This window comes from Pleurodeles waltl, chromosome 8, assembly GCF_031143425.1.
Source record: "Pleurodeles waltl isolate 20211129_DDA chromosome 8, aPleWal1.hap1.20221129, whole genome shotgun sequence".
NCBI classification, from domain to species: domain Eukaryota; kingdom Metazoa; phylum Chordata; class Amphibia; order Caudata; family Salamandridae; genus Pleurodeles; species Pleurodeles waltl.
In genome coordinates, this window is record NC_090447.1 from 1,108,128,768 (window position 1) to 1,108,141,383 (window position 12,616).

Below are 12,616 nucleotides of genomic sequence, written 5' to 3' on the forward strand. Positions count from 1 at the left end.
ATCTCTGTTTAATATCAATGGAAAGAACAGAGTTGAGGCATTTATGAAAGGTTGATCCTACCTCTGCCACGATCAGCATCCTGGGACCACATTGTTAGCTACACCTTTATGCTATTAGTGCACATGGCCATAAACACACAAGACAAATTAGTACATGTCACAAAACTGAATTGTTTGTGTGTAATCTTTTATCTACATTTGTAACAGAAATCAGTAGGCAAGAATTTTCTGTTTCATCTGTCATACACGCTATGAAGGCATGTGATAAAATAGGAGATGTGCAGTAAATTGCCCTGTGGCATCCTTACGGACCTCTCTGTTCGGCAAGGCTGCTGCTCCTTCCTGCTTCTTACTTCCACATGCCCTTTTCTGAACATATGCTTCATAGCTGTGTGAACCAAAATCCGCTTGTACCCGAAGATAAACAAGGCATGAACAGAATAACAGCCATTCCTGAACACTGTGCAATTCTCTTCTTACTTGCACTATTATTGCCTGAACTTCCCCCAATATGGATAAAGAGGGGCCTGTGAGTACTTTAAACATTAAGGAGAAAGAGGTAGCCATGTTTGGGTAGGGGATCCTGTAAGTGTTCCCTCATCTGTCTGGAGGTCCTGGAGTTAGCTGTCAATGAGTTAATGCATGGTGATCTCCCATATTATCCCCTGAAGGTGCACTGTGGTGGGAATTTCCATGTGAAAAGCCCTGGAAAAAAAGAAGTCATGTAAGATCTCCTGCCATTGGTCCAATACCTGATCCATAGACATCCAAGAGAACTCCACACAGTGTCATACAAAACAGTCCAGTCTCACCCCATTGTAGATGGGGGGCCTGGGGGGACCACTCAGCACCATTTGAAATGCCAGTCCAAGCTTACTCTGCTTTAGAGGAGGGTCATGGGCAAGACTGGGACAGACCTTGTACAGCTCAAGATTTGTCATCACTTTCCAAGAGCAGCGAGGTATGTGTAATGCAGGTTAATGTCCTATGACATCTCAAATTCTTTTAGATGGGGCACTGCCAGTGCTTAAGCAATTTGACAATTTAGCCAATTGCTCCTACTGTGTCAACCTCAGAAAACAATATATAAGATGAAATAAATAGCAGCCCTACTTAGATAAATAGCACTAGGAATCTATCGGATCCTGTCTGCTGTGCATAAAGATACCAAACATCCCCAAGATACAAGTCACTACCTGCCAATACATTCTATGATTGTTATTCCTTTTGATTTCCTTTCCCATTATTCTTTAGGTATTATAAAAGTATTTCCTAAATAGAAATATATATTGATAATTATGAATTGCGTACCCTGTTTTCAACCTTATCAACTTTCACATTGTTTTTGTGAAAGCTGACCTTAATGCTAATGTGCACCTACTTAGGGCTGTATTGATTTTATATTTCCTATACGACAAGACTAATTCCTAAAAAACATATTTTTAGTCACATTAAAAAAATTATTTTGTCATGCCACCTTCTTCCTCTACTGTGATAAGTGTCCCTTTGACCTCTGGAAGTCTGTACTGATTTTGCATCCTAAGTATTATAGCTGTTGGTCACCTAATTGATTTATATAAAATGGAGTACTATGCCTAGGTTTATGTCTTAAGAATGTGTGGTTTTAGGTACAAATGCACCCTATGCTATGCCAAAATGTTTCTTATGCATTGCTTTGTTAAAATGTTGCAATGTGTCCTCTTTGGACACTGTGACCAGAAGGAAGCAACTTTGTGTCCATTACCTACAGGTGTGAACATGGCCTGTACTTGAAAAGCATAACCAATTTGTTTAACTGAAAAAGCACAAACCTGCACCCAAGTAGACCTGAGATGTAATCAGTGATACCATCAATGATCTAGCTTTTTAAGCATTAATAAGTATTGAAACTACATACTTGTTATTAAATGGCAAAAAACAACTTGCCATATTCCCAAATGACAGTCTGTCTGTCACTTTAATGTTTTTGTAGAATGAGATGTTATTTGTTGTTCCAGACTATGGGGCTCATTACGAGTTTGGCAGTGAGACGAGCCAACTGCAGAACTCAAAGGGATGAGGAGGCCGTCAATCCAGCTCCCCCCCCCCCCCCACTGTATTACAATATTCCCACCGGGCTGACCAGTGGGAACATTATATTACGACATTCCCAATGATCAGTCCAGCGGGAATGGTGTATGTGGAATTAATTTAATTAAAACATGTGTAACTATTTGAGCAAATATATGTTTAAAGGGGCTAATCACAAATGTTCTCAAAGCATTTCAGGATAGTGCTAAAAGAATGGTTACATGGGTCAAAATCCCTTATTTCTTTTCAACATGGGTCCCAATTTTAGATATTTTTGCCCCAGCAGTGTTTGTATATGCATGTCGTGGTGTCTATTGCAAATAAAACGTGCTAGAAGGTATTGGTGTTCCATAATGCTTAGGATCTAAATATGTCATTAGATGGGGAGTGAGGAGTTCTTTAAGAACAGATAAATTATGATGGAGGGGTTGGATCACTGTTAGGTTTTCGTACTAGGAGGCTAGGGCGTACTTATCAATGCGTGATTTGAAAAGTTCTTTAATGAGACTTCCATTTATTTAATTGGAAAGCTTTGTCTCACCCTCTTTATAGAATTTCAAATATAAATGTTGTATATGCAATCGTAAAATGTTTCCCAGCAATAATAATTTGTTTCTGTTCACTGATTTATTGCAACGTTTTCCCATTATATACCACAATTGGCTTGTGCAATACTTTACAGCGCCCTTTGTAAGTAAAGTGAGGCCATGTAAAGATATATTAAAAAAAGAGATTGTTGCATCTCCCTAGGATTTTGTGTCTTTACCTTCTGTAGAGTGACCGGACATACAGAAAGTGTATATTCCAGGTTTGCAACAATAAAACAATTTGTTGGAATTGGAAATTCATACCATTTAGTGCCTTATATAAGCATATACTAAACATGCATTGAATAGTGAGACAAGCAAGGAAAACATAATTGTCTTCTGGAACACATACAATTATCTTACTATAGCTTGGAAAACACAATCTTAGAGGAAAGGGTTGATTGGCTCACAATGAGCCATTATTATATACTCATTTATTTCATTCTACACCACTCTCTCCTTTTCCAAATGTGTTTGCACCTGTGGATATTTAGGCTCATATTAAACGGAAAATGATGTAGCTTAATGCTGCGCCAAAATTGGCAGCACCAAGCTCTGACCATTTTCACAATGCAGGGATGCGCTGTTTAATTGAATATGACACTCCCCTTTGTTGTCTCCTGCGATGGTGTTAAATTGAGGTGCCTAGTGCCAACGCAGGTATCATTGCACCATCCTGCAAGGATGTCTGCCTTGAGAGGTTTGATTGTTTATGTGTGGGAAGGTGTCCCTTCCTGCACATAAACAATCACTAATGACAATTTGGCACTTTTTCTTTACAGAATGCAGCACACACAGAAGTGCCAAATGGTTATTTTGAAAGGATAGTTTATGTGCAGGAAGGAACGCCTTCCCACACATAAACAATCATGTCTGGCATTTTGCTCTTTTCATGCATGCTACAGAATGCAGCACACTTAGAAAATGCAAAAAATTGAGGAGGAATAAAAGTATCCTCCTCTTTGAGCCTTTGCTAATGCCACACTTGATGCATAGCATTAGATTTTGGCGCTGCCTCAGGTTTAAACTTCAACATGTAATGGCTGTTGCTGTGTCATGCCCACAGCAACATCCATTGTACTCCCCCATTTCATGCAAGGGCTGCTTATGAAGGGCCGGTATTTACAAGGTGGCCTTAAGCCACAAAAAGTATATAAGACTTGTTTGTAAAATGTAGGTATTTGTGGCCACATGTTTCTATTTCGCCATATTTTAAATTCTAGATTTTGCACTGTCCTCCCTGCACTTTATCCTGTCAAGTATGTTTTAAAAAGTCTCACAAGTAATTAACGCCTTGGTAGGGAAAGATTTCCATACATCTTGAAACCCTTTCCAACTCTTTTACAAGTGTTGACATGAATGCCGCTAAATATAAACTATTCTGTATATGTTAAAGGAGAGGAAATGATACCGCTCCAAAAAAAAAATGAAAAATGCTGCAATACTTTTCTAGATTTGAAGGCTACTTCCAGAGCTGAAAAATGAAAACAGTTTGCAAATGGGCAGCACAGCATTTGGAGAAGAGCTGGACAATGTTTGTACACTTGTGGAGAAGAGAGTTATTTTTGGCTCTTACTGTGGACCCCAAAACACAACTGTCCCTAAAAAGTATCTGATAACATTGTCAAAATAATTTTCCTGGATTTTCTACAGCTTTATTATGGTAAGATTAGGTTTTTCTACATAAAACTTGTTACAAAACATATGCTATCAAAAAGTGCAAAGCTTACTGAGATAAATACCAAATAGGAAAACACACATATACACGACATTAGAGCACCAAAATCAATCGTCGTACTCCCCTATAGCTAAAAAGAGGGTACACAGATAGCTTAGATCTTGTAGAAAATGTGCAAAACTGATATTTAACATGCATAAATCTAGATGTCATCATCAAAACTAAAAGCTCATTGGAAGATAGTTCATAGTGCTATCTTCTGCTACCAGAGAGTGGAATTTTGATCATGTGTATCAAAGAAAGAAGAAAAAGTACAGTGTTGCTGACAGACAAGCATTTGATTTCAGCATGACAGAGTGAGGATCCAAAGGCAATTTTGTGGTAATTTTGTGGCAATTTTGTGAGGCATCATGACAAAGGAACATATCACAATCTTTGTTAAAGATAAGCACAGGATCAATGTAATGTTGTAATAAACAGTGATTGATTAAATGTTTAGAGAGAACAAGATGATGTTGTAGTTCACCAGGCTTATATGTGTCAATATGGTTATGTGGCAAGAACTAAATAAGTGGAGTGTTCTAAATGTGAAGTGTAAATGTCTTGAGAAAATGAAAAAGCAAGATGAAGAGAATGTTTAGCTCCATGTTCCAGTTCAACAAATACAAGGGGCCAGATGTATGGCAATTTCATTTTGTGAGTCTCTAATTAAAATTCATTGTCACAAAAGGAAATATTCAATATGTCTCAAACACATTTAGTAATTCCCAATGGGGTTGTAAATGACCTACCTCATTAATACACACAATTTGCTACCCCATTGGTAATGGATGGACTTACAGGGATGGTGGCCTGTTGGGGAAAGCAGACCACCATGGCAGTGACTGCTTTTAAAATAAAGCAGTTTTTTGTGTATTGCAGCCCTTTTTTCTTGAAGGAAAATGGGATGCATTACAAACATAAAAATGAAAAGTTTCCTTTTCAGCTTTCTGAAAATTTTTTGGTGCCCCCATTCACAAAGGTGAAGGGGTCCCTTCCCATTTGTAAGATGAGTTACCACCAACTTGAAGTTAGTGGTGACTGTGATTGTTTTACAACCACCCTTGGCACACCCCTTCCAATAGCGACTCACAGACCTATTTTACGATTCAATAAATTGATTACCGAATCACAAAATAGCATTGGTACATACCAATATGCTATTTTCTGGTTGCAAACGGCCCAATTCTGCTACAAACTACAGGACAGGAAAGGATTGATCTAGAAACACGTGTCCAGAGATGATTTTATAACCTAAGGCCTGGAATAATGAAACTGCCTAAAGAATTCACTGTGAGTTGCTGGCTTTGCTTTTTCTTCCTGTTTATATAACCTGTTGGGAGTGCGCTTTCACATGAGGACAACTTCGTTTTTGACATATATATATATATATATATATATATATATATATATATATATATATCAATACATACACACATACGCACACACATACATACATACATGAATACACACACATATGCACACATATATGTACATACAATATATAATTAGAACCATGGGTAAATATACTTAGTCAAACAGGTTTAAAGAGTGTGTGTGTATTTTATTGTTATGACATAGTAGCAATACATATTTTCTAAAGAACTATACATAACTAGAAATAGACACAGAATCAGAAAAAAATATTTATCACCATAGGCATATGCAGTCCAAAGTTGTTTGAATATGGTGGTTATGAAGGAAAGAGCCAACTCTTGAGTAGTTTTCTGAAGACAAGAAAGTTATCTGTGGCTCTTATAGTTGGGGGTAATGATTTCCATAGTTTGGCTGCTTGAACAGAGAAGGATGTACCACCTATAGTCTTTTGCTTGTATGGTAGTATTCTAAGGCGGGGTGCCAATCTTGAGCGGAGGTTTCTTTGTTGGATGTATTTGGTTATTTTGTTTCTGATTAAAAGCGGTCCTTTTCCATGTATAGCTTTTTGGGTGATACAAATCAGCTTGAAAGTGCATCTTCTGGCAACGGGTAACCAGTGTAGTGCTCTCAAGGCAGGGGAGATGTGGGCTTGAGGCTTTCGATGTAATAGTAGCCTGGCTGCGGAGTTCTGAATATGTTGTAGTTTTTTCATAATAGATAGGGATGATCCATGATAGAGGCCATTGGCTTAATCCAGTTTAGATAGTACAAGCAAGATAGTAGCTTGCACCTTGTGTGGAAATCCGAGGTGAGGGAAGATGCGTCCTAGAGTCTTCAAGGTGATGAAGCTTGTTTGTGCTAATTTGTCCACTTGGGCATTCATAGTTAACTTGGAATCCATGGTGATTCCAAGGTTTTTAACTCCCTTGGATAATTGAGGAGGTGGTCTGAGATCATCAGGCCAGACGCACAGAGGGTCATAACTTTTCCATAGAGCTGTGCCCAATAGAGCACCATAAGGGTGTGTGTTGGCCTTAATTTGAAATTTATCGCTGACAGCTGAATAACTCCTATCAAAACTGCTGAAGAGTGGGACATGTTAGACAAATGTTCAGACAATCATCCTTCTCATGACCACATTTAAATCATGCTTCTGAGATGGTAGGAAACATACTTTACAACCTAGAGTGGCTAAGGTAAAGCATCCATTTAGAATTAAAAGCCATTCGCTCCTCGGAAGGCTTGACAGGCCATTTGATTGCACCGGAGGCATGTCTGTCTGATGAATTTACGTTGTGTAAGGACCTGGCCATTGGCCAAAAAAGCAGGAAGCATGATTACACATAGCTTCTGGGATTATAAACAATACTGATTCCCTTTCCCTGTAAGGCCAGTCAAAAAATAGGATTCAATCATATCTTCTGTGAGAGGCTTATGAGGTGAGTGCTTTAATACTGTGAACACATAAGGGAAGGCATAATCAAAGGTGTGCTGTTAAAAAGAAGAGCTTCTGGTTTGGTGTGATTTATTTTATAGCTTCCTATGTCGATGAATTTTGGCCAGTGTGCTGATAGTGTTTTGCTCCTCAGCACCCAGATATAGGATCATGTCATTTGCAAATAGATTTAACTTGGGTGCTCCCTGCATAAGAGGACTAGTATGTAGGTCTTGCCTCAAAGCAGCAGTCAAAGGTTCAATAAACAGGGTGTGCAAGACAGGTGAAATAGGATATCCTTGCCTTGTGCATATTTGAATGTTAATGTGCCCTACTGTTTGAGAATTAATTATTATTTTCATCTAGACTTTCTGATACAGCTTTTCTACTAGGTCGACAATGTTGCAGGAAAAACTGAGATCCAGTAAGATGGAAGACAAAACTTTCAATTGCACTTTTTGGCATCAAGCATGGAAATTGTTGTCTTTATAGAATTGTTAGAATAGTAATCAATCACCTGCAATAAAGCATTGGTGTTGAATAAAATTAACCCGGCCAGCAAAAATCTACTTTGGTCTAAATGGACCACACTAGACGCTGAGGGGGCTAACCTGGTCGCTATTATTTTAACAAAAATGTTATAATTATTCAGTAAACTAATAGTACAATAGGAGGCAGGTGTGTAAGGAGGCTTGTCTTTCTTCCAAAAAAGGGATACTAAATGAACTGGGAAGCTTACATCCTTCAAGAATTTCACTGAATAAGATAACTAAGACCTTCACTATTGGGCTTCAAATACCTTACAGATTGCAACCGATCCTCAAGCTTTTGCATTGGGAGAGGATCTTAGCGCATTTTGTACTCCAGTGTGAGTAATAGGTACTAAAACGGTGGCTTGAACCCCAAATAGAAGGGCTGGCAATCGAGTAGAACACAAATTTTCAGATTGTGTTTTATTTGATTGGTTTTCAAATAATTCATGATTTTATCAAAACCAATTCATTTGTACCTGGTTAACATTGCACTATCAATAACGTATTGATTTCTAACAACTAAGGGCCTCATTATGAGTTTGGCGGTCGGACCACCAGACCGCCATGCTGGCGGTCCTATGAAGATCACCATGTTGCTGGTCCTAATAAGACTGCTGTGTTGGCAGTCTTCCAGACAAACCTATTACAAGTTACACAGCAGGTCCGCTGACTGCAAACCAAACAATGAAGAGCGCCAGCACTGCAGAGGCCTGCAAATAGGTGGTCTGACCTCTAGCACCATAAGTCCTGCTACCAACCACTGACCTATTTACAAGTACACAGTCACCCTGGCAGACACCCAGGTTGGTCAGCCAATGGGGGTCCAAACCACAGTGGTCCACGGTCTCCAAAGTAATACACAACAGCACATTGGTTGAATTTGAAAACAACACAGCTGGCACACATAGCCACACTGGACATACCTGCAAAGGACACTATAAAACTCATCCCTTCACACACCACAATACTTTGTATTTCCACTCTGAGCCAAAGAACCATGACCAGAACATATCAATTATTACACAAATTAGGGACCCCTTTTTTCACAATCCCATTCAACACCATGCAGTCAGCTTTGTCCATTCACACCCTATTGCACTTCTCCTGTTAAGTATGTCCCTGCCACCCATTTGTATTTTGTTCCACTATGTCACAAATCAAAAATCCCAATTTTTCTGAGGATGAGCAAAGAGTCATGGTGGATGAAATCATAAGAGTAGAGCCACAATTGTTTGGAGCACAAGTCCAGCATACTCCTCTCAGTAGGGAAATAGGAATTTGGTACAGGATAGTCAACAGAGTGAGGAGGATATCAGGAAGAGGTGGAATGACCTCAGGGGAAATGACGTTCCCTGATCTCCAGGTACCAGTTGCAGGCCAAGAAAACTGGTGGTAGCCCTCCCAGTGACCGATTACATCTCCTTCTCTTGAAGGAGAATGTCTTGGCCATCCAGCATCTTGAGGGCTTGACTGGAATACCTGAGGTAGATTACATTTGTATAATGTGTGTAGTACATGGACTGACATGACTCCAACTCCCAGCAGGCACTGTTCTATAACTCCAAATACCAGACCAGTGGTCACTTGTCCACATAACCCTGTTTGACAAATCACAAATGGACTTCACTCACCTGGGAGGATACCAATATGCAAGTACAGAGAGTAACCTGACTGCAACTCCCAGGAGGCTCTAATCCAGTAATTAAAAACACCAGCACAGTGGCCACATGCTACAATACATCTGTTAGTGAACTCTCAAGTGAAGTGTTCTCACCTGGGGTGAGAACATTGGTGAAGTGTGTGTAGTAGAGAGAGCGACCTGACTGCAATTCACAGGAGGCACTGTTTCAGCAACTCCAAACACCAGAACAGTGTTACCTTGTCCTATGACCACTATCTGGCAACTCACAATTGAAGTTTACTCTGCTGGGAAGATACCATTTGTCAAATGTGTGAAGTACAGGGAATGGCATGACTACTAAGGCCAGGAAGGCCATGTATCTGTAAAACCAACCACCAGCCCAGTGCTCTCTTGTCCCATACCATTGCTTGTTAGCTCTCAATCAAAGTGAACTCACCTGGAAGGACAACATTTATATACTGTGTGTAGTACAGGTATTTACATGACTGTAACTCCCAGGAGGCTCTGTTACTGTCACTTCAACCACCAGTCCAGTATCCTCTCCTCCAAAGACTCCTGTTTGGTAACTCACAAGTGAATTGTACTCACCTTGGGGGGATACTATTTATATAATGTGTGTACTAGAGAGAGTAACCTGAATACATCTCCCAGCAGGCCCTTTATCTGTAACTCTAATCACCAGCACAGTGGTCACTTGCCCATATAACCCATGTGTGTCAACCCCCAAATGAAGTATAGTGTTCATTTGTCAAAAGGCCCTTGCTTGACAACTCTCAATGTACGTTAACTCTGCTGGGACAATGCCATTTTTACACCTAGTGTAGTAGAGGCACTGACATGACTCTTAAGGCCAGGAAGGTCTGTCTCTGTTACTTCATTCACCAGCCCAGTGTCCTCAACTCCAAAGACTCCTGTTTGGTAACTCACAATTTAAGTGTACTCAACTGGGGGGTAACATTTGTATAGTATATGTACTAGAGAGAGTGGGATAGCTGCAACTCCCACCAGGACCAGTTTATGTAACTCCAAACACCAGAAAGTCTTCTTTTGTCCAAAGAACCCTGTGTTGTAACTCTCAATTGAAGTGTACTTAGCTTGGAGGATAATATTTGTACAGTGTGTGTAGTACAGGGAGTTACATGACTACAACTCCCGGGAGGCAGTGTTTCACTAATTCCAAACACTAGTCCAGTGTTCAGTTCTCCAACTACCCTTCTTTGGAAACTAAAAAATGAAGTCTTCTCACCAGTGGGGTTGACATTTATCAAGTGTATGAAGTTGAGTTAGTGACATGACTGCAAAGGCCAGGAGGCTCTGTCTCTTTATCTCCAAACACAAGCCCTGTTTTCTCATGCCCAAATACCTCTGTGTCTTGACTTTGAAATGAGGTTTACACATCTGGGAGGATAACATTTGTATGGTGGTGGGAAATAGAGGGATTGACCAGAATGCAAAGCCCAATAGGCCCTGGGTCTCCAACTCTAACCACAAAAACAATGTTCACTTGTCCAAATCCATCTATTTATGAACTCTTAATTGAAGTTTACTCATTTGGGAGTAACCAAGATACAGACCATGCTCAACCCTGAGATGTGTCTGGCTACCTAGCTCAATCTTGATCTCCTAACTCAAGATGAAACTATTGAGGACAGGAAGGGCAGCTTACACAGTGTGTAAAACAATAATCCCAAAGGGCTCAAGATGCATAACCAGAATACCCACTCAGCTAGGGCTCAAAATGGCCAAAGACATACCCTGCCTAGCTACATTCTCAGGCCCTCCTCCCAAGTGCTAATGATCTGCAAACATTTTAGGAGCTGCTTGACTTAGATGTCACAAATGTCAGGTCAATACAACCAAATGCCATGGGTACTTTCTACAATAGGGTTAATTGCAAATTAGCTTTGTACAAGGTCTATGTTTAATGTAACAATACATTGTTGGAGTTAGATGTTGCAATACAACCAGTAATATCCTATCTTTCACATCAGCAGGTTGAGCTGCCACTGGGTACACATAGGCCATGGAAGTGATTGCCACTATACGCAGAGCAAATCCCTCAGTGAAGAAGACACTCCTGGATATCTAGATTTGGAGGATGATTCGGGCCCATCTGGGAAACCTGGTCAAACACCAAACAGCAGGTCTCACTGTGACCACATCAACACCTCCCAGTGTCTACCATCTTGGGTCCCCCAGTCGTGTATCCTAACTTGCACTGCAATACTTTGGACTATGAGGGTCCAGGAACAAGTGGAAGAGGGCACCATGTGGCAAGGGCATAGGCCCCTAGGAATAGAGTGAGTGGGAGGGATGCTGTGGGCCAGCGGGGTGAGGCCACTGGGGCTGCTCCTGGCCAGGACACCATCAGCCACGACATCTTGGAGGGTCTATCAGAAGTCCCAAGGCGTGATGGGAAAAGTCTTGCCCAAACTTCAGGAAATCAAGCAGCTACAAAGGGAAATGCATAGGCACATGTGAGAGCAAATGGAACCCAAAATACCAACATAGTCTCCCTAGCAGGGATGATGGGGACACTCACACAGTCCTGAGGAAGGCTTATTATAACCAATTGTCCCCTTCCTATGGCGCATCAACACCAGACACACCTACATTGGTGCCAGCCACTGGAAGAGAGGCCCTGCCAGTGGAAGAACTTGTTCCAAACACCCCTGCCTCAACAGCAGCAGATCCCCCCACCAACCAAGTGGGGGCATCCAGCTAAGGATCCAGGAGGTGAAGATAGAAGGACACCCACCACTGCCAGCAAGTGACCTCTTCCTAAAGGACCTCCTTTGTGTGCCAAATATTCACTCTGTTGAAAAATTCTCAACCACCTACAAGTTCCAATGGGAGGAGTACTCTGGACTTTTGAATCCCAGTGGTGGGGCATCTACTCCAATGATTTCATTCACCATGACTGATACCTTCACTTTATTTTTTTGTCATGTATATCCTAATTTTATTTACTGCAGCAACATTGTAATAAACTCACTCATCACAAACTCATTATCTGCTTGCTTAAATTCAACATTTTGCTATGTATAAATGTAAGACTGTTAGAAATGGGGTCTTTGGTTGCCAGTCATGTTACCCCATGTCCAAGCAAGGACGCTCAATCTAGTCAGGGTAAAGGAGAATCACCCTCAGATAGCCCCCGCTCACCTCCTTGGTTGTTCGGCACGAGCAGGCAGGCTTAACTTCAAAGTGCTAGGTGTAAAGTATTTGTACCAACACACACAGTAATGTAATGAA